We start from the raw sequence: 27,980 nt of genomic DNA, 5'->3' as shown, positions 1-27,980 counted from the left end.
TGGTGTGCCCCAGACTCTGACAGGAGAAAAGTTTTCATATACATTTTACTAATTTTCTTTCATCTCTGACACTTCTATTATAGAGAAAGGGCAAATAGCAATATTAAATTATTCCCATGCAGAGGTGAGCCCACCTGGAGTAATGGAAGCCCCATTTGTGCCCACACTAATCTTCCTGCTCCTTCCCCACAGTGCATGCTGGGACAACGATGGACAGGCTGCCACTCCCTGGGCCCCCAGAGGCTGGTCTGTTTGCCTCCTGGCACCGTCTGACTCAGGTAGGGGGAGAGCGAGGTGGGCTCACCTGCCTCATGCCTCTGTGCCCAGTGGGAGGGCCCTGGGAGTGAGGATGGAGTGAGCCCTTCCAGGGGCAGTAGTGTGTAGGGCACAGCTGAGCCTCCTGGAGAGGAGCTCCTGGACCCCTGAGAAAGTAGGCCACCTCAGCAGCTATCCATCCTCACCAGGCACCACCCAGGGCACTGAGAGGCCAGCCCTGGGACACATGATTTCCCCAGCACCTGTTTGATCTCACATGTTCACTGTCTGCAGTTTGTTCAGGACTTGCATACACACACCTTCTAAGTACTTTGGCTGGGCGGTGTGGCATCTGTGGGGCTCCCCTGTGGTCACTCTGGCTTTTTCTGCCAGAGTCACTGTACTCACCTGGTGTGGATGTTTCCATGAGTGATGGCTCAGACCCTGGAAGGTCCTGCTCTCTGCAGGACTCCCCCAGGGCAGGGGTACTTTTACCAATGCCAGGCATGGCCCAGATCACCTTTCCACTTGGTGTTTCTCTGCTGCTCCTGAACACTTCAGATGATGCTTTCTGCTTAGGGCCAAGTGCCCCAAGGGCTGGGATGGGTTGTGGGCTAGGTTTGCCAGAAAAAATACAGAAGATCCAGTGAAATTGGAAATTCAGGCAGATAACAAATCATTTTTTTAGTACAAGTATATCCCAAATACTGCATGGGAAATATAATTTTATTTGCTAAATCTGGCAACCCTAGTGAGGGCTGATGTCCCAGTCCCCCTCCTCCTCTGGTCAGTCCTTCCTGCTGGGCCCACCTTGACCCCCTCAGATAAGTGATCTCCAGTGCCTATGACAGGTGTCCTAGAGCCAGGGGTGGCCGAGCTTACTGATCTCCCAGAGTGGTTAGGGGTGTGGAGGTAGAGCTAGAAGTAACAGGGCTAAGATAGGGTCAGATAATGGAGGGTTTGGAGTGTCCTATTTCTGCATTGTCAACATTGGAGAGACACAGGAAGTGTTTCCTCTGTAAGCCAAGTTATATTTCTGACTGTTAATGTAATATTTTCTTTATGTTATCTATCTACGTATCTAACAATCCAGGAATATTTCAAGCATGCTGTTCAAGCTCTTCCTTCCTAGGGCTAAATACTGTTAACTAGTTCGATAGATATCCTTCTAGACTTCATTCTGTGCACTTATAAACATATTTTAAAAGGAAAAACATGGGCTCATGCTATTTATACTTGCTCTGTCACTTGATGTTTTTGTACTTTCAAATATTGTGTAGCTCATTCCAGAGTTCTTAACTATCCTTTTATGCCCATTGATTGGATGGTCTTTAAATTATGTACCCATTATTAATCCTGTTGGTAGCTGTTTAGATAGTGTCCAGTGTTTGGCTATACAGAAAACTCAGGGAATCTCCCAATTCATACATATGTGTGCACTTGTGTTCTGGGTCCTCCAAGAATGTTTCTGGTAGTGGACTGTCTGGGTCAGAGGGCATGCACATTTCAAGATTTAATCTGTATGGCCAGATCAGCCTTCAGTAGGCTGTGCCGATTTATTATGCACAAGGGGCCTCTTCCCCTCACCCTCGGCAACCGTGGGCATTATCAATCACTTAAATCCTTGCCAATCTGATAGGTAAACTGATCATATTTTCCATTTCTTTGACTACTAATGAGCTTGAGCATATTTGCGTGTGCTTGCTGGCCATTTCACTTTCTTTATTTGTGAATTTTCCCAATTCATGTCATGTCCTCAACTTATTTTTCTATTCATCTGTCCACTCATTTAGTAAGCATTAATTGAGCACCTACTATATGTTAGGCACTGTTTTGGTTAGGGGCCTAACAGTGAACAAAACGGACAAAAATACCTGCTCCATGGAACTTAGACTTCAGTGGAGGGGAGACAGCCAAGAAAAAATAGATAAGTGAAATATAGTGTACATATGAGTGTTATTTAAATACTAAGGAGAAAAAAATAATACAGGGGAGAGATTGGAAGTGTTGGGCAACTTGGATATGGTAGTAAGCCAGGCCTTACTTGGAGGTGGCATTGCAATAAAGACTGTGGAGGAGAACCAAGATGGTGGCATAAGTAAACGCTGGTACTTGCCGCCTCCCACAACCACATCAAAATTACAACTAAAATACAGAACAATCATCATCCAGAACCACTTGAAAGCTGGTTGAACATAAGTCCTGCAACTAGAGAAATAAAGAAGAAAGCACATTGAGACTGGTAGGAGGGGTGGAGGTGCAGAACGGGCTGGTCCGACATACACGTGGGCTGCCATTTTAATTGGGAGGGAGATCATCTCTGCAGAGGCCCCCCCATGAGGAACCAGGGGTCCCAGCCCCACACCAGACTCCCAGGCCAGGCTCTCAGAGCTGGGAAGAGAAGTCCTAGAAACTACGGGCTGTAAAAACTAATGGAGATTGGGGTTCAGTGACAAGGAGGTTGCCGGAGGCCCAGCTGTTCCTTTTTAAGGGGATGGTGCATGAACTGAACTTACAAGGTTCCACTTCCTCTGAGCTCCAGCGCCAGGGTGATGCTCTGGGGGACCTAGACACATATGGGGAAGAACTGGATTATCTGGAATCAGGGCAGAAACTCAGGTGCAGCTTTCTCCCAAATGGAGGTGCTGGCAGGGGTCATTGTTCCTGTGCTGAGACTTCCCAGGTTGCAGGAATGATTGGGAACCATATCTGAGTCTCTATAAGCTTGGAACATACTGTTTGCACAACCCTGGGGATTCCCTGAGACCTCATCCCATCCAATTTGCAGACCCACCCAAGCTGTGTGCAGTGGCTTTTGCATATGAATGGCCTGTCCTTGCTTGTGCTTCAGACTTTGCTAAAATTCTCAAACAAGCTGTGGCTTGGTCAGGGAGCCCCAAACCTATCAATAAAAGGCCTAAGACTCAGCATTAGCATCACCCTGCCTTGCTTCACAGCTAGGCCTCTCCTGGGCTCTTCCAAAACCGATACAAATGGGAGGAATCTGCAGATCTCTCTGTTGCTCCTGCTGGGTGGCCCAGTCAGTGGCTGACTTTGACCTCCCTGGAGACCCAAGAGCCAGTGCACTTGGTGGACAGTGTCAGACCACACCAGATTACAACTCTACACATCCATAAGCGACACACTCAAGGGAAAGACTCAGTGAGCACCAAAGCCCCACTGAAGAAAGTTCTGCTCCATAGAGGTGTCTCCTGCACAGTAGCTCTCCCACTGTAGTCACAGCTGGTCCTCACAGCCAATTGGCCTGGAGGTCAATTCCCCCCAGTGACACCAATAGCAATCAAGGCTCAACTACAACAAGACTGTGCACACAGTCCACAAAGTGGCACACTTAGAGTGCACAGCTCAGGTGACTGGGGAGGCTAAGCCACTGGGCCCTATAGAACACCTACTATACAGGGCCACTCTACCTACTCAAGGAGACATAGCTCTACCCAATACATAGAAATAAACACAGGAATGCAGCCAAAATGCAGAGACAAAGAAACATGTTACAAATAAAAGAAATTGAAGAAAGCAAACTATTGGATATAGAGTTCAAAACCATGGTTATAAGTTACTTAAGAATTTTTATGCGACCTCCAAGGGACTTAGTGAGACCTTCAAGGATTTTAGTGAGAAAAAAAAAGGAAAAGGAAAAGGATCAGTCAGTAATTAAGCATACACTGACTGAAATAAAGAATAATATACAGGGATTCAACAGTAGAGTAGAGGATCCCAAGAATCAAATCAACGATTTGAAATATGAGGAAGCACAAAACATCCAATCAGAAGAGCAAAAAGAAAAAAGAATTAAAAAATATGAATATAGTGTAAGGAGCCTCTGAGACAACTTAAAGAGTGCCAACATTTGCATCATAGGGGTGCCAGAAGGAGAAGAGAGAGGGCAAGATATTGAAAACCTATTTGAAGAAATAATGACAGAAAACTTTCCCTATTGGGAAAAGAAATATACTTATAAGTCTATAAAGCTCAGAGAGTCCCAAACAAGAGGAACCTAAAGAGGCCCACACCAAGACATGTTATAATTAAAATGCCAAGAGCTAAAGACAAAGAGAGAATATTAAAGCAGCAAGAGAAAAGCAGTGAGTTACCTACAAGGGAGCATCCGTATGGCTGTCAGCTGATTTCTAAACAGAAACTTTGCAGGTCAGAAGGGAGTGTCAAGAAATATTCAAAATGATGAATAACAAGGACCTACAACTAAGATTACTCTATCCAGCAAAGCTATCATTTAGAATTGAAAGTCAGATAAAGCGCTTCCGAACATGAAAAAGCTAAAGGAGTCCATCACCACCAAACCAGTATTATATAAAACTAGTGGCCCTCAGCCTAGCCTGCACCCTCTCCAATTGGGGACCCCTTGGGGGATGTCTGACTGCCCACAGGGATTGGGCCTAAACTGGCAGTCGGACATCCCTCTCACAATCTGGGACCACTGGCTCCTAACTGCTCACCTGCCTGCCTGATCATCCCTAACTGCCTCTTCCTGCCTGCCTGATTCCCCTAACTGCCCTCCCCTGATGGCCTAATCTTGCCCCTAACTGCTCTCCCCAGCCAGCCTGATCACCCCTAACTGCCTCTGCCTGCCTGATTGCCCCTAAGTGCCCTCCCCTGATGGCCTGATCTCACCCCCAACTGCCCTCCCCTGCAGGCCTAATCTTGCCCCAAACTGCCCTCACCTGCCCGCCTGGTCACCCCCAACTGCCCTCCCATGCTGGCCTGATCTTGCTCCCAATGGCCCTCCCCTGCCGGCCTGATCTCACCCCTAAATGCTCTCCCCTGCCGGCCTGACTGCCCCTAACTGCCCTCCCCTGCTGGCTTGATCTCACCCCCATCTGCCCTCCCCTGCCAGCCTTATTGCCCCTAACTGCCTCTGCCTCAGCCCCCACCACCATGGCTTTGTCTGGAAGGCAGTCGGATGTCTGGAAGATGGCCGGTCGACCCGATCTAATTAGCATATTACCATTTTAGTAGTATAGATAGATTATATAGGATAGGATTGCTTAAATGGGGTAGGGAGCCTTTTTCAGCAAGAGGAGATGCTCTTGGCAGACAAAAATACATAGTCCCTATATCTGGACTGATAGCCAGCCATATGCACTATGCTGCCAAACCAGTCATTAAAAAATTGAACTGCTTACTTACACCTTACACCAAACAGCTGTTGCCCTTAAAGCCCCTCCTCAGCCCCCACCTTAGGTTCTGCCTTCGCAGTTCACCCAGATTTGGTTCTGATTGGTCGATTTCTATGCCAGTCAGCGTCTCCAGGCCTATCTCCAGGCCTGATCAGAGAGGCGGGGCTGATCAGCAGCCGCCCTGGGATGAACTGCTGACTTCTCGGAGAGAGAGAGAGGCTCGGCTGCTGAAGAGGCCCGGAGAGAGAGAGAGGCAAGGGCCTCGCCAGCAGCCTGGGCTGGCTGCTGATCAGCCTCACCTCTCTCTCTCTCTCTAAGAGGTCAGCAGTTCAGCCCGCTCGCCAGTCCCTGCCCACCCAAGCCTGCTGCGTGTGCAGCCTGGTATTTGGTCGTCTCTTCAGTCTTTTTGGACGTTACTGGACCCTGGCTCTTTATCCTACCTAATAAAAGAGTAATATGCAAATTGACCCTAACTCCGCTACACCACAAGCCATGCCCACAAGCCACGCTCACCAGTCAATCAGGAGCAAATATGCAAATAAACCCAATCAAGATGGCTACAGCCACAGAGAGCAGGAGGGAGACTTGGGTTTCCCCTGGCAACGGAGGAAGCCAAGCTTTCTGCCTGCCTTTGCTGGCCTAGGCCTCCACTCAAGGCTACAAAGTTTCAAATATAGAAGGTAAACAAATCCAAACAGAAATGGTGGCAGCTACGGAGCTGGAAAGCGCAGGAGGCAAGGATTGCCCCCGGCAATGGAGGAAGCAAAGCTTCTGCAGCCCTGGCTGGCCTAGGCCTCCGCTCCAGGCTACAAAGTTTCAGTTATAGATATACATAAATTCCAACAGAAATGGCTGCCACCACAGAGCAAGCAGGAGGCTTGGCTCCACTCCAGGCTACAAAGTTTCAATTGTAGAAGATACATAAATCCCAGATGCCAGGGCCTCTGCTTGGGTCACCGGGGGACATGGCCAGCCTGCAAACCACCACAGGCCCTTCACCCAGGCCTCCCCACACCCCAAGGGAACCCCCACCCTGATCCGAGATACCCTTCAGGGCAAACCAGCTGGCCCCCACCCATGTACCAGGACTCTATCCTATCTAATAAAAGAGTAATATGCAGATTGACCATCACTCCAACACACAAGATGGCTGCCCCCATGTGGTCAAAGATCCTGCCCCCATGTGGACACAAGATGGCTGGCACAAGATGGCCAGCAGGGGAGAGCAGTTGGGAGGGACCAGGCCTACAAGGGAGGGCAGTTGGGGGCAATCAAGCCCGCAGGGGAGGGCAGTTAGGGCTGACCAGGCCGGCAGAGGAGGGAAGTTGGGGGTGACCAGGCCTGCAGGGAAGGGCAGTTGGGTGGGACCCAGGCCTGCAGGGGAGAGCAGTTGGGGGGGACCAGGCCTGCAGGGGAGGGCAGTTAGGGGTGACCAGGCCTGAAGGGGAGGGCAGTTAGGGGCAAACATGCTGGCAGGGGAGCAGTTAGGCATCAATCAAGCTGGCAGGGGAGTGGTTAGGGGGTGATCAGGCTGGCAGGCAGAAGCGGTTAGGGGCAATCAGGAAGGCAGGCAGGCAAGCAGTTGGGAGCCAGCAGTCCTGGATTGTGAGATGGATGTCCAACTGCCCGTTTAGGCCCCATCCCACCAGGATCGGGCCTAAACAGGCAGTCGGACATTCCTCGAGGGGTCCCAAATTGGAGAGGGTGCAGGCTGGCTTGAGGGACACCCCCCACCCCCGCCGTGCATGAATTTCGTGCACCAGGCCTCTAATATATATATATATATGTTGAAGGGTATTATTTAAGAAGAGGAAGGAAAAAAAAAGATAAAAAATTTGAACAATAAAATGGCAATAAATACATATCTATCAACAATTGAATCTAAAAAAAAAACAAAACAAATAAGAAATCTAATGAACAAAATAAACTGGTGAATAAAATAGAATCAGAGGGATGGAAATGGAACAGACTGACGATTCTCAGATGGAAGGGGGTAGGGGAGTGGGAAGAGATTAAACAAAGATCTTATATGCATACTAGAGGCCCAGTGCACTAATTTGTGCACCTTGTAACGAACTGTGGTCTGTGAGGCTGCGGTGGGCACAGGAGCGGGTCTTGGCTCATCCTCCATGCCCCTGCCTGGTCCCTCCTGCCACAGCCCCTGGTCCCCTCTCTGCTGGCAGCCCTGCTCCTGCCCCCGCCTGCTCTCACATGCTGAAGGCACCAGGACCACTTGCATCCGCTGATGGTGCGGAGTGATTGGGGCCAGCGCCAGCAGCAGGTGCGAGCAGAGCCGGTATCGTCAGTGGGTGCAAGCAGCAACTGCTGCTCCGATCACCCCCCAAGAGCAGGGGGAGGTGGAGAAGCCCTCGGGGGCTATCAGGGCCAGCATCTGCTGCTCACATCCGCTGACAGTGCCGAGCAATTGGGACCGGTGCCGGGCACCGGTAGTGGGTGTGAGCAGTGGCTCCGGCACTGGCAGCAGGTGCAAGTGGGGTCATTGCCGGCCGCAGGTGTGAGCGACGGCTGCCGGCCCCAATCGCCCCTCAGAAGCAGGGGGAGGTGGAGAAGCCCTGAGAGGTGATTGGGGCCGGCAACCACCATTTGTACCCGCTATGGCACTGGTCGCTGGCAGTGGGTGTGAGCAGGGCTGGTGCCAGCAGCAGGTGCGAGTGCCGGGTAGGACTGCGGTGCACGGGAGCAAAGAATTTTCAGTAACCACCAGAGGCTCACCCCGATGACAGTGACCGGCACCCCGCCTTAGTCACCTGCTCCACTATCTTGCCGTGGCCGATGCCTGCCATGTTCCATTCTCTGCCACCTGCTGCCGACACCTGCCATGTTCTGTGTATACCCCCTGGTAGTCAGCGCACATCATAGTGACCAGTTGTCCGGTTGTTCTGCCATTCGGTCTATTTTCATATTAGGGTTTTATATATATATACTAGAGGCCCGATGAATGAAGATTCATGCAAGAATGGGCCTTCCTTCCCCTGGCTGCCGGCACCACCTTCGCTCCAGCCGGAGCCACCTTTTCGCTCTGGCCAGGAGCCGCCTTTCTGCCTTCCCATGCTGCTCAGAGGCCCGGATTGTCTGGGGCGGTGCGGAATGCCTGTGTCCCACCCCCGCCCCCGGCCGCATATACAAATTTACCCACCATTTTTGTTGGGTTAATTTACATACTCACTCTTGATTGGCTGGTGGGCGTTGTGAAGGTATGGTCAATTTGCATCTTACTCTTTTATTAGTGTAGATAGATATGCATTACCTATGGACACAGGCAAAAGGGTGGCAAAGGCCTGGGGTGGGGCAGGAACTGGGTGGAGGGGAGCAGTGGTGGGGGAAGAGGAACATCTTTAATACTCACAACAATAAAGATTTTTAAAAAATAAAAAGAAATAAAGACCTGGGGACCCTTTTCCCCCTCCCCATGTGGGAGACCATTCTGTGGGACTCTTCCCTCTCCCCATGTGAGAGTCTGTACTTGTTCTTCAATAAATTTCCACCTTTGCTATACCAAAAAAAAGAAAAAAAAAAAGAAGAAGAAAAAAAAAAAGAAAGAAATAAAGATCTGTAGGAAGCAAGAGAATGAGCCATGTGGATGTCAGAGACCCTGAGTCAGGAGCAGACCTGGTCTGTTCAGTGCTCAGTAAGAAGGCCAGTGTGGCTAAAACAGGGTGAGTGAGGAGAAAATAGTAGGAACAGCCAGGGAGGGATCAAAAGTCAGGTATTCAGGGCCTTGTGGGTCACCCTAAGCACTTGATTTTTCCTTAGGATGAAGCAGAGAGCCATGGAAGTTTCTGATTAGTGACATGATGATCTGAATTTCATTTTAACCAGATCATTCTGGCTGCTGTAAAGGAGGGAGATTAGTCAGTTTGTTGCAATGATCCAGGGGAGGGATGGTGGGGGCTTGAACTAGGGGGTCTTAGTGGAGGTGGAGAGACGTGGATGGATTCTAGGAGCATTTGCATAGTAGAGCCAATGGGATTAGATAACAGATTGGATGAGGGAGTGTGTGTGAGAGAGAGGGAGCCAGATTACTATTTTAGTCATCTTGGATTGCCATAACCAAATACCATAGGCAGATTGGTTTAAACAGCACACTTTCATTTCTTACACTTCTGGAGACTAGGAAGTCCACAATCAAGATACTAGTAGACTCATTTCTAGGCAAGGACCCTCTGCTTGGCTTGCTTGTGATCACAAGATCTCTTCTTTGTGTACAGGTGGACAGAGAGCTCTGGTATCTCCCCTTCTCCTTATAAGGACATTCATCCCATCACGAGGACCCCATCCTCAGGATCTCTTCTAACCCGTTACCTCTCAAAGGCCTCACCTCCAAATACCATTATATTACAGTGTGGCCTTCAACACATGAATTTTGGGGGCACAAATATTCAGTCCATAACAATGATTCCAATGGTTTTGGCCCAAATACCTAGAAGAGTGGGGCTGCCAACAGCAGAGATAGAGTGGAGAATAGGGAGTAGTGAGTTTGGAGTGGGAACTTCCACTGTGGACAGGATTAGCTACATAATGTGTGGGGCCCAGAGCAAAATGAAAATAGGTAGCCCTCTGTTTTAAAAAATTATGGAAAATTCCCAAGTGGTGCCCTGGCCAGGTGGCTCAGCTGGTTGGAGTGTCATCCTGTACACCAAAAGGTTGCTGGTTCCATCCCCTGTCAGGGTGCACATGGGAGGCAACTAATTGGTGTTTCTCTCTCACATTGATGTTTCTCTGTCTTTCTCTCCCCCCACCCACTTCCTTTGTCTCTAAAAATCAATAAAAACATGTTCTTGGATGAGGCTTTAAAAAAAAAAAAAAAAGAATTTCCAAGTGGTGACTGTCGAGCATTAAACCAGGCCTGCGGCCCTCCTGACTGTGAGGCCCTGTGTGACTGCAGGCCCTGGCTGTGGATTGTAAAGGCTGAGGTGCCAGTAGACACCCACATATAAATGTGGAGTTGACAGTTGAATAAATGAGGCTGGTATTTAGGGAATAGGCCTGGGCTAGAGATCACAAATTTTGGGTCATTAGTATAAAGATGGTATTTAAAATTGTGAAATTGAATGAGCATCAAGGTATTGAAAATAGGTAGAAAAGAAAAGAAGGACCAAAGACCCAGCCCTGGCGCCTCCTTCACCTAGAAGTTGGGGAGCTGAGGAGGAATTGGAAAGTTTACTGAATAGGAGCAACAAGCAAGGTGGAGGAGGACCAAGCAAGTGTGGTGTCCTGGAAGCCAAGGGCAAGCTGTGTTTCAAGTGTGAGGTCAAGTAAGATGTAGACTGAGCATTGATCATGCATTAGCCCTGAGGAGGTCACAGGCAACCTTGGTTTCAGTGATGGGGAATGGTGTGTGTGTGAAATGCATCTCATTGACTTGCAAGAGCAAATTGATTTATAAGAGGGTAAGGGATTTAACCCTTTATCTGTCATACGTTGCAAATATTTTTTCATAGTTTCATGGTTTTTATTTCATTTTGTTTAGATTTAAGTTTATGGTGTCTGTGGTTTTTTTAAAACCCTATAAAGTTTTAAATTGTCCTGTGGTCAAGTCTGTCACTCTTTTCCACTGCAAAGTTTTGACAATGTTGTCTTATATTGTTTTTTAGTTGTTTATGATACTTAATAATCTTTAAATCTCTGTTCATCCAGAATGTTTTAATGTGTGTGGTTTGAGGTAGGGATCTAAGTGTTTTTCCCCCAAATGACCAGCTTTTTTTGACACTGTTTATTGAGTAAGCCATTCTTTCCCTGCTTCTCTGAAGCTCCATTCCCATCATCTGCTCAGTGTCTCCATAGTCTCATGTCTGTCCAGGCCTTGGTGATTGTTTCCATTGATCTTTGCCTGGGTAGAGATCAATGGAATTCATTTAAGAAATGGAGAGAATGGGCGTATTTGGTGATTGATTGAGGGGAGAATGTGAGGATGTGGGAAGCAGGAGAGCTGACACAGTTACCTTCAATGAGGGACAGGCAAGGGGAGATTAGGGACCTTGGGAGCTCTCAAGTATGAAGGACTTTGTCACAATTCTGCAAGGTTGGTATTCTATATACCCATTTGCAGACAAAGAATCTGAGGTTCAGAGAGGTAGGTGGAGCTGAGAATGAAAGGCAGCTCTCTGGGCTCCAGAGCCTGCATTCTGTTGACCCTGGGTGAAGGGGAGGGAAAGAACGTTCCAGGAAGACCTGAAGGGCTCCAGGCACCAAACCACCCCCCAAACCCCACTCTGCCATATTACTGGGTCTTAAAGGTTTTCCCATTTCTAAGAGCAACCGTTAAAACTAAAATGCTCCTAGTGGGGAATCACACTTTAAGTTTATAGCTGACATCTTAATTATCTGTTAACACCTCCGTAAGGATTAGTTGACATGAACTGAGGACACTGAATGGGAATCAGTGTGAAGTGAAGGGAGGGGCAGGTTTCCAGCAATTCACAGCTTTTTTGGGACACTTGAGGAAGTGAAGGAGGTGGAGCTGGATCCCTGTGGGAGGTGTTGGGGTGGGGTGAGGGTGAAGTGGGGGAGCTTGGGGAGAAAGCATCTTCTCTGTAGAAACCAATGGCTGGGCTCATAGACATTGCTGTGGCCTGTTATCAGAGGAGGCTAATCACATTCTCAGTCTTGATCTTGAGAAGGTCACATCAGCCACCTGTGAGCCAGCAGTCACTCAATGCTGGGATCTGTCTCTTGACACCCACAGACTGGATCTGTCATCTGAGTAGTAGGAGGAGAGGCTAAGGTCCCTGGATCGCCCTTTAGTTCTTAGAGGGCTGGTATACCCTGTTAGGGCCAGGGCTCAGTGTGTGGGCAGGATTAGGACTCAGTGTGTAAGCAGGGTCAGGGCTCAATGTGTGACCAGGCTCAAGGTTCAATGTATGAATAGAATCAGGGCTCACTATAGGATAAGGGTCAGGGCTCAATCTGTAACCAGGGTCATGAGAGTCTAACCCTAGAGGTCACCCAGAGGGCAGCTGAACTTCTTAGGCTAAAGGAAAACATAGCAAGAGGTCAAGATAGTACCAGGTTGCTTCCTACCCCACTGGTGCATGAGGACAGGGGAGCAGAAAGATGTGACTGCTTGTCTAAAACAGACATTTTCCCCCAGAAGGGCTTCCTTCCCCCTTCAGTCTGCACAGGAGGATTAATAGGTGTCTTTGGGTGATATCATGTGACCAGCTGCCCAATTGCTTCATCGATGTCTTAGCCTTTCTGGGACCCTGGGGCTAAGAGCAGCTCTTCCCTCATCTCCCCCTTTCCTTCCTATCTTTTCCCCTCCTCTTCCCTATCCTCCTTTCCTTCTCCCTCCCCCTCTCTCTTTTCCTGTCCCTTCCCCCGTCAGCCAACCCTGGCCTTGCTCCCAAATGCTGGCAGTCAGACCCTGAGACACCCAGACACCCCTTCAGCTCGAGGCTGCCCAGGTCCTGGGTAACCTGCAGTCAAGCACAACCTTCAGCTCTTCCTTCATTCTCACCAGCACATCCTCCCAAATGCACTGCCAGGGCTCAGCGGGGGAGGAAATGCGAGAAAGGGGCCAGGTCGTGACCAAGGGAGACTTCTGGGAGGTGAGGAGCTGAGCTGGCGCCCAGGAACAGGCTGAGAGTGCTCTAGGAAGGGGACCTACATGCGCAAAGGCCTGGGTCTTTGGTGGTGTTGGGGTGGGGCCTGTCAGTGAGTTGGGGGAAGGCTGAGGGCTGTGAGGGGTCATATGGAGGAGACCTCCATGGGGCTAGTAGTTTCCAAACTCTTTTTTTTTTCTTCAGTTCAAACCTATCATAGGGAAGCCTAAAGTGGAAAATGGACTCAATCATTCATTCAGCAAATATTTAATGGGCACCTAGCCTTGTAGACCAGAGGCACAGCTGTGAACCAAACAGAAACTAGTTCTCTGCCCTCCAGGGGCTGGCTGTCTGCAGGGAGGCCATGGCTGAAGGAGTAAAGGGCCTTACCCTACCATCTGTTCCCTCTGCCTAATGGCCCTGGGGGCATCTCCACAGACACAGGGTGCTCAAGGGGCTGGTTCCAGAAACCTGCTTTCCTTGAAGGATCTGAATGAGAAGCTGAAAGAGAGGATTCCTTTCTGCTAATGGAAGGTTCTGGGAGGAAGGCTGACTGAGTCAAAGAGAAGATAAGCATGAGAGGAAGGGACAGAAGGCCTCTCAGGAGAGGAGCTCCCTCCCCCAACCCGTGGCTCACCCACTAAGACAGAGGAAGGGGATGGGGTTCTCTGAGGCATGGTGGCCAACTGCCCCATCTTGCCCAGGACTGTCCCAGTTTCAGCAGCTCTAGGTTCCAGGATGGTTGGTCACTCTACCTAAGTCAGTGATGGGCAACCTTTTGAGCTTGCTGTGTCAGACTTCGCCAAAAAACTGAGCATAACTCGGGTAGTGTGTCTCTTTGAGGAAAAAACATTATTTCGCAAATGTTTCATCCTCAGCATGTGGCTGCCTCAGCGGCCGCGTGTCATCAGAAATGGCTACGCGTGTCAGTGCTGACACGTGTATCATAGGTTCGCCATCACTGACTAAGTCTTTCTGCACTTGAGGCTCTCTGACAAGCCTGTGTCCCTGGCAACCCAGAGCATCCAGTAAAGCTATTCTGGGTCTCTGAGAGACTAGGTGTTTAAGTTATGGTGCTGGCCATGTCTGGGGATTGTAGGAAGCCACTGTAGCTCCTGGGAGGGGGGTGGAGTTGCTGAAGAAGGAGTGAGGGGCAGAGGCCTTGTTGCCATGTCTGAGCTGCCTTCAGGGCCCCAAAGGGAACTACCTAAGACCAGATCCATCAGATACATGTGATTCTGAGGCCTGCCAGGGGACCTGAAGGGCCTTGAGGCAGGAAGCAGCAGCAGAGTTGCCTGCACTTTTGTGTTCACCTGCCTCTGCCCACCAGCCTGGCCTCCCTTCTCAGTTCTGCCTCCAGCTTTCCATGTCACTTTAGGACAGGCAACCTTGAACCTGGGCCTCAGTTGCCTTGTTTGAGACATGGCTGTGACTCTGGACCAGAGCCATCTGAGGGAGGTTTTGCAAAGCACAAAATGTATTCTGGGGTAATAGGCTGCAGTTGTCACTGCTATGGCTTAGGTACCTGACCTTGGGGTGCCAGCTCTGAGGGCAACGGAGAGCCCCCAAGTAGGGCTGACTCTCCATTCTTGGGAGTAACAGATGTATGAGCTAGAGGTTGAAAACTGGGGGCTCTGACCAGGGATGTGGCTTGTGAATGTGTTTTGTTTCATTTTAAACATTTTTTTTTTTTTGGTAAATATAATTCACATACTATGTAACTCACCATTTTAAAGTGTACAATTCAGTCTTTTTTAGTATATTTACAAGATTGTACAACATCATCACTAAATTCAGAGCACTATATCACCTCAAAAGGAAACCCTATACTTATTAACAGTCCCCTCTCTCCATCCCCTAAGCCCTGGCAGTCACTAATCTTCCTGTCTCTATGGATTTACCTTTCTGGATAGTTTATGTAAATGGAATCATACAATATGTGACCTTTGTGTCTGTCTTCTTTACTTTAGCATAATATGTTCGACATTTATCTATGTGGTACCATGGATCAATATTTCATTTTTTGTTATGGCCCAATAATATTCCATTTTATTGCTATGCCACATTTGTTTATATGTTCATTCAGGAACATGTGGACTGTTTATACTTGTTGGCATTTATAAAGAATACTGCTGTGAACATTTGTGTAATGGTCTTTGTGGGTTGGGTTTATCCCTGGAGTGTGATTGCTGGGCCATAAAGTGACTTGGTGTTAACACCTTAGGGCATATGCTCTCCAATTTTCAAGTCCTGCCCACTCCTGATTGCATTACCTGCACCCATTCACTCACTGTCATTTCCTCTCTGCCCCCTATAGGCATCTAAGTTTTCAGCCTTGACTGTGGAACAGTGATGGAGGGAAGCATAAGGGGCTGTAGAGCCAGAGAAGGCTCCTGGCCCAGGGAGGTTGTCCTGGAGGGCTTCCTGAAGGAGATACCACCTGATCTTCGCTTATGCCCAGTGGATATTTTCTAGGGCAAAAGGAGTGAAGAAGAGGGCTCCTGGTAGGCGAAACAGGGAGGTGTGAATCCCCTTTCCTTCCCCCACTCTAGGGGGCTAGCCCTGTGAGGGGAGGGGCTCCAGGGACCAGCTGAGATGGCCTCTGTCCCTTCCTTGGGTGCTTGCCTTCTCTCTTTTTGGTCTCTGTTGTTTCCTTAGGGAACCGTAAAGGGCTTGATGATTTGGAGAGGAGAGGGGGAGTATGAGAGACTGAGATTGCCAGTGGTCTTTAAGCCCCTGTAGAGAGAACCCAAGGTGGGTGGACAAAAGGGCGGGAGACTTTGGCCCTTCCTCATCTGGGGGCAGTTTGAGGATCTAGGACAGAGGTGACCCTGAGCCAGGACACTCTGTGTCCCAAAATGGCATCCGATTTTCCCTCTTTCACAGGAAGGTTGGACCAGGCCTGAGGCAGAGTGAGGGCCCAGACCTGGAGCTGCACACCCTGATCTACTGGGTAATCACACCCTGACATGCACATAGGCAAAGAAGGGATTTTTTTGTGAAGCAAAATCTCCTGTGAAATATTCAGGCCCTGCTGGGCTTTGCCTCCCAGCCTCATCACTGCTGCTTGGCTTAGTTGTGGTTTCAGAGGCCACCTGTGCCTGGGAGGCCACATGGGGCTCTTTAGTTTCTTCTCAACAGGGAGAGGTTTCCATGGTCCATGCTCGGCTTTTGGCCTAAGATGCTGCAAGTGTGTGCATGTGTGCATGGCCTGTTTCCAGCCTGAGCACATTCATTTATGAACTTGGCTGTGTGTGTGATCCTCACAGCTCCGAGGCTCAGGGACACTAGATGGCAGCTGCACATTTGTGCCAAGCTTTGCCTTTCTTCTCTCTGACTTTAGTGTTTGTTTGATTCCCACCAAGTTTTGAGTGCTTGATGGGGGCCAGGAGGGTGGGGAGGGTATTAGCTTCTGCGAGTTGATTGAGCTGGGACATGTCCGTCCCTTTGTCAGTGCTGCCCAGCCCCTCAGCTGCCCCACCTGTCTCCTCCAGCCCACAAAGCCCCTGCTTTTGCACTGAGATCACTCTCCTAAAGCTTGCCTTTGCACTTTATTCACTTCTCCATATTGTGTAATGTAGGCAGGACTGGAATTATTGTACCCATTTGGCAGTTGAGGTCTAGAGACAAGCTTAAAGCCCCTTGGACCTTCCACAAGATCACCAGCTCCCCGTCCCGGAACTTGGACCCCTTGTGCTCAGCCCCTGCCCAGAGGGAACAGGCCCCGGTTTCAAGAATGAATCCAGCTGCCTTCTCCAAATGAAGCTTTTCTCTCCTGTAGTCATTCAGCATTGTCCTGGAGAGATGGCCCCAAATCAACAGTTAGGGAACCACAGGAGGCAATACTATTGATGTCGATCATTGATATTTCCTTATTGTGACTCTAGCAATTTTTCCACAGTTGCAGCCCGATCTGGCAGTCAAATGGAGGAGCTCCAGCTTATTAATATCAGCCCATTGATGTCACACTGACAGGGCTGATGGGGGGTGGTTTCAGGTAGGGAGAAGGAGAAGCAGGGATGGGGGCTGAGCAGAAGGTCCACATTCCCCACTCCTCCACCAGGCACTTGCTTTCCTTGAGCACAGCCCACCGAGTGTCTCTTATCCCATATATCCCAAGCGAGTTCACTTCCCAGGTTGCCTCCTTTACCCCATGGCCCCTTGCTCCTCCCTGTTCGGCCAGGATGGCTTAGATTAAAGAGTGGCTTCCATACCCCTTGGAAAGCCTCGGGCATTAGCCCAAGGCCCTCAGGTAGCCAGAGGTAGGAGAGAAGCTCCCCAGCCCTTTGCCCTCCCTCTCCAGCTGGAAGAATGCCCCCATCCCCAGCACTGCACATTCAGATCTGAATACCCTGCTGATGCCGGCCTCACAGGTCACTGCACAAGGCCCCTCAGCCATGTACTGGTTCAAACAGAAGGGCTAAGACCCCTAGGAACCTCCTTATCCCTCTGCTTTAAGCTTCCCCTCTTCCCTCCCCTCCGGGAAATTCTTGGGTCTATATCTCCTCACCTCCATTCCAACTGTATTGCTTGCCTCTGGTGTTCCTCTGCCCAGATCTCTTTAGATCCTTTGGTTCCTTGAGCAGAGGAAGCCAAGTGTTGTTATAAGGGCTGCTAAGTGGTGGCCGAGTAAACCAGGCCATGTGGCTCTGCTGAGCTGCCACCCTAATCTATCCATCAGGTCATTTCCTGCACCTGCTTCTCTCCACGAGTTCCCAGGGCAGGCAGGGGCCATGTTTTCCTGGGTCCCCTAGCCCCAGCCCAAGGCTGGCGCCGCAGCGGGTGCTCATAACCAAGAAATGAGGGAGTGGGACAGCCATACACTGAGCTCTGCATCCCACAGGTGGTCCCTCCTATGGCTCTCAGATTAAGTGCCTGTTGCCTCCAGAGTACTGTACACCCTCTACTGAGAGGGACACCCACTGTATGCCTCACTGGTGGTATTTGCTAAAGGAGGGGACAGCATCTGCCTGCAGGGCTCCCTGAGACAGCGAGACACAGCCTTGCCTGCGTGACACTTTAAGATGGCCGCCCCCTTGTGGTCAAAGATGGCCACCACAAGATGGCCAGCAGGGGAGGGCAGTTGGGAGCAAACAGGCCTGCAGGGGAGGGCAGTTAGGGGCAAACAGGCCTGCAGGGGAGGGCAGTTGGGGCGACCAGGCTGGCAGGGGAGGGCATACAGTGGGTGCCCCTTAAAGGAGACCTTTGAAACTTGTGTCTTCACTTATGCTGGCACTTGGTAAGGATGTTCACATATTCACGTGATTTATTAATTCACTCATTTATTTGTTCATTCATTCATTTGTTCATTCATTTAACAAACACTTGCTGGATGATGTGTGCTCAGTGCCAGGCTCCATAGAGGGTCTCAGCCGGGCCCTGGCAGAGCCCATAGCCTTGTCAGCATAACCAGGCGTGAGCAATGCAGAATAAAACAGGCCCAGTGGAGGCAGTACCAGAGCATTGCATGCGTGTGGGTGGGTGGGGGAGGAAGAGGGCATAGAGGAGGAAATGTGAATGGTTCATTAAGGAGAAGGAGGCATTTTTAAGCTGACAGAGAGGGAAGGGCACCACAAGCAAAGGGAAGAGACTGTTCAATGGCTCTGAGTCTGAGAGAGCAGGTTGGAGTCAGGAAGAGGCAGAGTTCAATTACAAAACACCCAAGTGGGTAAGCTCAGTTGTAGAGATGGGGTAGGGACAGCTGTGGGAGCTTTTAGAAGGATAGGTGCCCCACCTCCTACAGGTACGGGGACCACTGGAGAGGCAATCCCTAAAGGTTAGGTCTTCTACAAATGGCCACAGTCCAAGACAGTGGCAGGAAGGCTCACCCTTCTCCTTTCCTGCCCAGTGTAGGGTGAAGTGTGGGCAGGTCAGTGTCTGTGAGGAGGGGGGATGGTCCCCAGCTGTGAAGGAGTGTGTGAGGACAAAGATATCCTGACTATACTGGGAGGCTCCTTGGGCTTAGGAACTAGATGCCCTGGGCCGCACTGGCCTGGAGGGTGCCTGTGACTGTGGCTGCATCCACCTGGGCCATACCCCCCGGCCATCAGAGCTCCCAACCTTCATAGCAATCCCTTTAGTGGGCAGAAGAGAGACTGAGGCCCGACAGTGGCCGAGCCCTGCCCAGGGTCACACACGATATAGGTTTCCTCTTGCCCTTCAGCCGATGTTGGGGTCTTCCATAAGGAAAATACCCCCAGGTCTCAGGGTCCAAGACAGAGCCAGCGTGGACAGCCTGCATGGTACAGAGAAGGTCTAGCTGGAGAGGAGGTGGTGCAGGAGGGCAGAGGGCAGACAATGGGCCTGGAATGTTGGCAGAGGAGGAGGCTTCCCTCTGGAGTCTTAGTGTGGAAGTTTTCTAGGATTTGACTGGAGCATCTTGTGACTGGTCTCTGGATAAAATTTCATGCGCATCATGAGGCCCAGATCAGTCAATGAGGGAGCCAAGCACTCCTAGCCATGTTCCCGTGTACACATGCATGTTGGCCTGTGTACATAAGCTTATGCTCATATGAGCTAAGGCCTACTTCTCTTCATACTTTTATGTGTGTCCGTCCAGCTGCTTGTCCATGTGTCTGAAGGAATGTATCCCTGGGAGCATAATTCTCCACTCATATGTGTGCTGCCATGCCAGCAGCCCCACAGGGCACAATCTTTTCCTCCCATCTGATCCAGAAAACTCCCAAACTTCCTCTGCCCAGCCTAGGCCCAGCCATGCCCTACCCTTCACACAGCTACCCCCTGAGTCCTGAGGTCTGGCCTTCTGAGGACAGGCACTGTGGGTGGAGGTGGGCAGCAAGCAGACAGCTCAGGCCAAGAGGTACCATCCAGCTCTTTTTTGTGCTCATCTCCTCCCCACCTATCCCTAAGAGCCTGCCATGGGATCCTGACAGGTAGGTACCCTCTCTCTGCTGTTTGTCTAGCCCCCATGATGGGAAGCTCACTGCCTCCCAGGGGAGCAGCCGGGGGACCTGTGGGAAACTGCCCAGAAAGGACAGGCCAGGAAGGCAGAGAGTGGGGTCCGGGCTCAGCCCTGAACACTCAGGGCCTGGGGCTGTCCCCAGATAGCCAGGCCTAGGGTTTTAGCTCCTGGCAGCATGGTCAGGCTGGAGGGCTCACCTTATTTTCAAGAGTGTATTTTAGTTATTAGTGACAGCAGCAAGGAATTTGGGATTTCTCTCATTTTCAGAACATTCAGCAAGCCTCCTCCCTGCCAGTGCTGAGGACACACACACTCACACACACACACACACACTCACTCGGTTGCTCCTGTGTGGCTGAGAAAGAGGGAGATAAATCTGGGTCAGTCTCCCAGGGAGGGCTCCATAGCATCTCCCCACCTTTCCTGCAGATGCTCAGTGTTGCAAACTTGGGCTGTCTGAAGGCCAAGGCCAGCCTCAGTCCTGCCCCAGTCTGCCCTGTAGTGGGATCTGGTCCCTCCCTGGGCCTCCCTCTCTAGATGACTTCAGGCAAGGCCCCTGGAATCACAGATCGTTTTTGCCATGCTCTGCTGAGTGCATGGAAGATGGCGGAAGTTTCCCATCTCGAACTGAACCCTCCAGCTTCAGCCCCTGGGGTTTGGGGATGAGGGACTGAGTTTTGGGGGAGCTGAGGGTATGTAATAGCAACCCCATGCAGAGAATGCAGATACATAGGACAGATTCCTAGTGGTGGAATTTTAGGCAAGATGGCAGGGTCTGGGGTCTGGGTAGGATGCCTCAGGAGTGGGAAAGGGTTTCTGAGAAAAGGTAGACAGAGAAGAAGTTCAAGGTATTACTGCCATTTCAGGATGGAGCTTGCAGTAGGGATTCAGCTAAGTTAACTCAATTTTGAGACAGGACCAAAGCCCAGGGCAGGAGCCACTCCGCAGGGAGACAGTCACTGGACTGTGTGGCAGAGGGAGGTGGTAGAGTGTTCTGGAAAGACTGGGGAATTACCATGGTTTAAGTCACTCAGAGATACTAGTAGCCTCCCCCTACCTCCACTCAGGGTGACACCAAAGTCATTTTCTTTTACTGCCCTTGGCACACAGCAAATCTTTCCTTCATAGCCCAGGTCCTCAATGTCTGTTGAGTGAAGGGATAGAAAATTGATTTGATTTAAGGTAGATATAAGGAAGGACTTCCTGATGCCACAGAGGAAGCCTTATCCTCAGGACTTGATGCCTTTGAGGTGAGATCCTCAAAAGGCCTATCATGTAGAGGAGGTTACCCCAGGCATTCCCAGCTTCCCCCAGAGGCCAACCCTTCCTGCCAAGTGTGGGGAGGAACAATTGCCTGCCTACAGGGGTTTCGGTCTGATCTAGAATCTCCAGGACCAGAGCCCCCTGGGATGCCCGTCCTTTTTCAAGCTTAAGGGTGTGTGTGTCCTGTGTGGGGTTGGCTATTGAAATATTGCTGCCACTTGTATGTGTTTGCACATACCTGTGGTACTTAGAAGGGGATAGAGGGATTTTTTTTTAGTTCAGGGAGAGGGTGGCTGGACCAGGCACTTATGGATGGAGACTGTGGCCAGTGTTCAGGGTAACTGGTGAGGGGAGCTGGTCCTTGATCTTGAGGCCTGGCTGTGAGAGGGATGAAGGAGAGTCAGGGAAGGCCTTGGAGACGGGGTGGAGAGTGCTAGGGCTTGAGAGGTGGATGTGAGGCAGGGTCATGGTCTCCTCAGATGGGCTCCAGAGCTGGGCTGGGTCTCCCTTCTCAGACTGGGGTTCTTGTGACATTATCAGCTCCTGGACAACCTGTCTCATCCTTGACAACCTGTGGAAAGGAGTTTCCTACCTCCTTGTCCTCAAGGTTTCCAGCCAGTCCCAGTCCTCCTCCATTCTGACATCTGGTACATCCTTCTCCCACTCCCTGCAACCCCAGCCAGGAAGCTGCAACCCCATACTTGGGCCCCTTGGGCAGAAGCTGGGGCAGCTGGGGCTCCCACTGGGAGGAGCAGAGCTGTCATACCATCCCTCTGCTAACCTGACTGACTCAGCACACATATGAGAGCCTTGGGACCCCAAGGGCTAGGAGCACATGCACACTCATGCATCCTCCCTGATCAGTAGGCAAGGAGCTGGAAAAGATACAATGCAGTCTGTCAGATGGTTATTAGTTACTAGAGGCCTGGTGCATGAAATGCGTGCACTCGGGGGTGGGGGTGTCCCTCAGCCCAGCCTGCATCCTCTCCAATCTGGGACATTCCTCTCACAATCCAGGACTGCTGGCTCCCAACCGCTTGCCTGCCTGCCTGCTTGATTGCCCCTAACCGCTTCTGCCTGCCAGCCTGATCACCCCCTAACCACTCCCCTGCCGGCCTGGCCACCCCTAATTGCCCTCCCTTGCAGGCCTGGTTGCCCCCAACTGCCCGCCCCTGCCAGCCTGGTCGCCCCCAACTGCCCTCCCCTGTAGGCCTGGTCGCCCCTAACTGCCCTCCCCTGTAGGCCTGGTTGCCCCTAACTGCCCTCCCCTGCAGGCCTGGTTGCCCCTAACTGCCCTCCTCTGCAGGCCTGGTTGCCCCCAACTGCCCTCCCCTGCTGGCCATCTTGTGGTGGCCATCTTTGACCACATGGGGGTGGCCATCTTGTGTGATGGCGTGAGGGTCAATTTGCATATTACCTCTTTATTATATAGGATTGTGCTAGAGATGGCTCTTGCTCACCCCACCCCCACCCCCAACCTTCTTCTCTGGCCTCCATTCAGAGAGCCATGCAGGATCCTGGGCTGGAAGGAGAGCTGGGCAGGGTGCACTGTGGGCAGTGTCGAGGGTAGGAATGGACCATGAAGATTGGGGCAGGCCCTGGACACTGTGGCTAAGTTGGTAGGAGTGTCATCCCATACACTGAAAGGTCACAGGTTTCATTCCGGTCAGGACACATACCTGGGTTGTGGGTTCAATCCCTGGCTTCAGTCAGGGTGTGTGTAGGAGGCAACCAATTGATGTTTCTCTCTCACATCAATGTTTCTCTCTCTCTCTCTCTCTCTCTCTCTCTCTCTCACTCTCGCTCTCGCTCTCTCTCTTCTTCCCTCCGTCCCTCCCCTCTCTCTCTAAAAATCAATGAAAATGTCCTTGGGTGAGGATTAAAAAAAAAAGATTAGGTCAGAATATGAGGCAGCCTCTCCCCACCAAGAGCCACTGGCCCTTGGATGGTCTGCAAGATCCTGTGGGTCAGCATAACCATTGTGCAGACAGGGAACCTAAAGCCCTGTGAAACAGAGGCCTGTGCTGTGTGTGGTGAAGGCCACCCTGTCCCAGCTTGCACAGCCTCCTCTGGGAAGGGCAGGACGAAAAGGAGCAGAGGTGGGGAATCAGTGGGTCAAGCGGTGAGGTATCTAGGGTGGTGTGGTGTGAGAATGTGATCAACTGTTCAGCCAGCAAATGATGTCTCAGTCCCTGGGCCAGAGAAGGGCTTGTTTCAGCCCTGTCCTCAGAGATAGTGGCTCAGGGGGGCATTGACTGTGTCTTATTTGGAATCTCGTGTGGCCTGGCAAGGTAGGCACTCTCATGCCCATTTCATAGATGCACAAACTGAGCCCCAAAGGGCGGCTTTTCCAAGGCATATGGATAGGGCGGGATGGTGCCTGCCCATAGGGGACAGAGACCTGTTCCTGGTGAGAGGGGTCTACTACAAGTGAACACTCTCAGCAGGAATCTGCTTGCTGCCTTGAGGCAGAGCTGGGACTAGTTCCTCTGAGAGAGGCAGACACTTAGCTTTAGGACTCCGGACTTCCTTGTTTGTTCCCTGTGCTGGCCAAGAATTTCTCCTATAAGTCTGACCATAGTCCCTTATGCTTTAACTTTACCCACCATTCTTATGGGATCCTGTCAATCCACCTCCCTCCCCCGCCCACGATCTCTCCTCTGTTCTGCTTTTTGGTTCTGGTGGCTTGGATACTGGCCCCTGCTACATGGCCAGTTCCTGAGAGTCCAGCCTGTCCTGTCTGTCCTGACCCACCCAGGCCTGTCTGAAAATTAGCTCACCTTGCCCAGCATTGTCACCTGAAGGGCTTCATTTTTCACTCTTTGCCCATAATGCGCCCCCCGCCCCCTGCTCCAAGCCTGTCCCTATCTCTGTAGTCTCTCCCTGCAGTACTCAGCATGGTGGTGAGCGGGCAGTCAGGCTCAGGACAGCTCAGATCCCTTCCTTCCTCCCTGCTGTCTGTCTTAGGAAGAGGTCTGTGCTCCAGACAGGTGTCTCATCCCTGCCTCTATGAGTTTCCCTGCTCCCAAACCAGAAACCTGGTTTGGTTGAAAATTAGGGTAGATTCTCAAGCCCTTGAAGGCTTTTCACCCCTTACTTTCTACCTTCTCCACCCAGGCTAGGAAGACCTGGGGATCACCCTGAAATTCAATGCTCAGTGGCCCAGGTCTTGCTTATCATGCCCCACACACAACAAACTCCAAATTCACCTTCATCTCAAGAGAAGCTGACCTTAGATCAGGATGACCAGGAAAGCAAGGTGGTTTTTAACTAATTCACACTAAGGTTTGAGTGATTGGTAACAGTTTATCCTGACTGTGATATTTGGATTTGAACAGAGGGGCATTATAGTAATAGTATTAATAATAATAATAACAATAATAATTACTACCTCAGTTTTTACTATGTCAGGCACTGTTGTTACACTGTAATTATATTTAGTCATTTAATTAATATGCTACCCCAAATGAATTTCTTTTTTTTTAAATATATATTTTATTGATTTTTTACAGAGAGGAAGGGAGAGGGATAGAGTTAGAAACATTGATGAGAGAGAAACGTCGATCAGCTGCCTCCTGCACACCCCCTACTGGGGATGTGCCCGCAACCAAGGTACATGCCCTTGACCAGGATCGAACCTGGGACCCTTCAGTCCCCAGGCTGACGCTCTATCCACTGAGCCAAACCGGTTAGGGCCCAAATGAATTTCTAATTGGTAGGAAGATAAGGGAAGAATGTTGAGGAGCTGAAGGAGCTTGAGGGAGCAGGGTTTGACAACCATTACTGGGCCAGACCTAGGGCTGGGGTATTCAGAGTGATGGCACCAACTGCCAAACCCCACTCCTTCCTCTAAACGTCCACCCCAGCTCCCATTTGGCACAGAAAGTCAAGTTGTTTGCTGTGCTTCTCCCTGGGGCTCCCAGGTCTCCCATAAGATGCCTGGGCGGGTGCTGCTCCCGGCTCGGCAGCCTCCCCACAGGATCCCAGAGCACCCTTTAAGAAGCCTGTCGGTACGGTGGCTTCTCACACAGGCCCCCTGAGGCGTCAACACCAGTGTCCTCCATGGCCTCTGAACCTGTCTAAATCTCCTGTGGCTGAGTAACTGCCTGACCCTCTGGCACACCCCTGACTACTGCAGGCTGGACAGGCCCCGGAGCCTGTCTGTGAGTTTGATTTAACGTGAGTCTCAGATGAACCTACAGGGAGAGTTGAGCTGGGATGAGGATCCCCATTCTGCAGGTGGGGAGACAGAGGCTCAGAGGAGAGAAAAGTAACTGTGCCGGACCCTCCTATGTAGAAGGATAGCCTAGTGAACTCCTGAAGTGAAGGAGGGCCTATTGCTTCTTGAGTGGAACACTCACTGCTTTAAGCAGACAAATGTGAGTAATGGTGGCATTTCAGATCCCACCCTTTCTCTCCCCGCCAGCAGTCTCCTGGTTGCCTTAGGCACCCCGTTGGAGGAAGCTGAGCAGCTGCTCCTACGTGGTCTCACCCACCCACCCCAGCCTCTCTTAATCTGCCAGCTTTCAAGGTTGGCTGCCTGGTAGCTCAGTAATTGATCTAGGAGACTTGACTGTGGCCAGCTTTTCCTATACAGCCAGCCACCACGCCCCACAGCCCATTCCATCCAGTCTATCCTAGTAATGACCACTCATCCATCCCTCCTGGGAAGGTAGCTGGCCACTCCCTATTTCTTCCCCCACTCCCCAGCAGGACCCCAGGGACTCTAATTCAGAAGTAACATGGTTCTGAACTGACCTCACCACCAACTACTGTGTGGTCTCAAGCAAATCCTTTCCCCTCTCTGAGCATCCGTGTCCACACCTAGAATGTGGATCTAAGCAGAGGGCCTTGAGGATCCAGTGTGACAAAGTGTGGGAGCTGGCAGGATGGCCACTGTGATGAGGGCTGCTATGAGACCCATGCTTGGGGGTCCTCAGGGTGGAAGAGCCTAGTGTAGAGCATGATTGTACCTGCCTTTCTTAGCAAGTCAGGGAAGACTTCTCAGAGGAGGAGGCATTTGTGCTGGGCCCTGCAGGATGACCAGACTTCCTCACATTTGGGGGTGAGGACAGTGGTGGATGGCATTCTGAGAATGGCAAGAAGGGGCCCCACATGGGGACATGACAAGTTGGGGGCCTTAGGGTTTCGTACTTACATACCTGACTACACCAAGCCCCTGGTTATACCCTTCAGTGGCTCTTTGATGCCCTTGGGCAAAAGTACCCACTCCCTGGGGAAGCTTTGGAGGCCTGGCAAGATCTAGTCCTTGCCACCTCCAGGCATCCAAACCACCGCCCTGCCCTAGGCCTCCAGCTTTGACGCATTTGAAAAATTCTCTATACTCTCTAATTTGGCTTGGACCAAAATAGAATTTGACTCGGTGACCAAATAAAACTCCACTCCCTTTCAGGGCCCGCTAGGCACTGTGTGAGGTGCCACCCCGCTCCCCGCAGAGCCCACTCTCTCTCAGGGTCCAAGACCTGTGCATTGAGTCTCCATGTTTGGGAATCAGCAAAAATGTACCCAACTGGAAGACCAAGGCATTTCCAGGGTGCAGGTATTAGAGTGCTCAAGCCAGGCAATCCCAGACTCATCAGGGTAATTGGTCGGCCTAATTCCCCAGCCCCTGCAGCAAGGCCGCCTGTTTTCTTGTCCTCACCGCTCTGCTGGAAAACCAGTGTCTGTTTTCCCTTGTTCCTTGGCTGTCTCCACCACCAGCCTTCAGCTGCCAGAGAGCAGCTCTGAATCCCTCGTGCCCAGAGGCATGCTGGTACCAGAACTTAGTGCGGAATGAGTGAATGAGGGGCAGGGATTCAGTCCTGTGCAAGCCTCTCCTCTCTAGCCTCAATTTCACATCTGTGCCACGAGGTGGGCTCTAGGTGTCCAGGGAGGGCTCTCCCCGGCCCAGTACCCCCAAATGCAGCAAGTTGGAGAGGAGGAACAGTGCCCATCTCAGTGAGGCAGCCCAGCAGTAGGAATGTCACAGCCCTCACCTTCCTAAATACGCCACCATTAACTGACACCCATTACTGGGCCAGACCCAGGGCTGGGGGTATTCAGAGTGATGGCACCAACTGCCAAACCCCACTCCCCTCCCACGCCCGGAAACAGATGGCCCAAGCTTGGGCGGGCAGTAGAGATGGGGACTGGCATTTGTGTATGTGTGTGGTTTTTAAAAAATCTGACACATTTTTGTCACGTCTTGGTGCATCAGAACAGTAGAGGAGGCGGGAGTGTGAAGAATGTTTTAACTTGCAACTTTGTAACAGTTCCAGTTTCTCTGGGCCTCCTCCCCCTCCCCCAAGCCTCTTGGGAGGAACCTCAAAGTCCATCTGTTCCTGAATCCTCCCTTTCCCCACATCCCTCCATCCATCCATCCACCCATCCTTCTTTCCTCCATCCTTCCTTTTAGTCAGCTGAGGGAGACAAAGAATCAGAGGAAGTAGCTCAAGACTAAGAGGACCCTGGTCAGGGAGGCAAGGGGCCTGTTTCTGAGTCTAGCTTGACACCAGACTTGCCGTGTGACCTTGTGCAGTTCCTGACCCTCTCTGGGCCCCATCCATGTTGTCCTAGGCCCACCCCTTAGGAATTTCCTGACTCTCATAGAAATGTCTGGGAAGAGTGGTTAGAAATGGGGCGGATACAGGAACAGATGGATCAAGCAGGGAAGTTTGTGGTTCAGAGCATTCAGGGAGAATGACCCCAAGGTGGCAGAGAGAACCACATTCATGAAGCCAGACTCAGTGGTCCCAACCTTCATTCCCCTCAGCTCCCACTCTGCCTAGCCCACCCTGGGAGGTTCTTTGAAGGTGACCC

General features: G+C 51.1%; 1 protein-coding gene across 1 annotated transcript in view; it reads left to right on the top strand.

Moving 5' to 3' along the window:
• The first annotated feature begins 219 nt into the window (after positions 1-219).
• The window catches only part of LINGO1 (leucine rich repeat and Ig domain containing 1), a 74,352-nt gene continuing 46,591 nt past the window's right edge, over positions 220-27,980 (top strand). The window contains exon 1 of the mRNA XM_028133457.2: positions 220-278. The gene's annotated coding sequence lies outside the window, so the exon portion shown is untranslated. The remainder of the gene's footprint in view (positions 279-27,980) is intronic.

Source organism: Eptesicus fuscus, chromosome 5 (assembly GCF_027574615.1).
Source record: "Eptesicus fuscus isolate TK198812 chromosome 5, DD_ASM_mEF_20220401, whole genome shotgun sequence".
NCBI lineage: Eukaryota > Metazoa > Chordata > Mammalia > Chiroptera > Vespertilionidae > Eptesicus > Eptesicus fuscus.
Note: the sequence above shows the minus strand (reverse complement) of the source record. Positions and strands in the feature narration are given on the sequence as shown.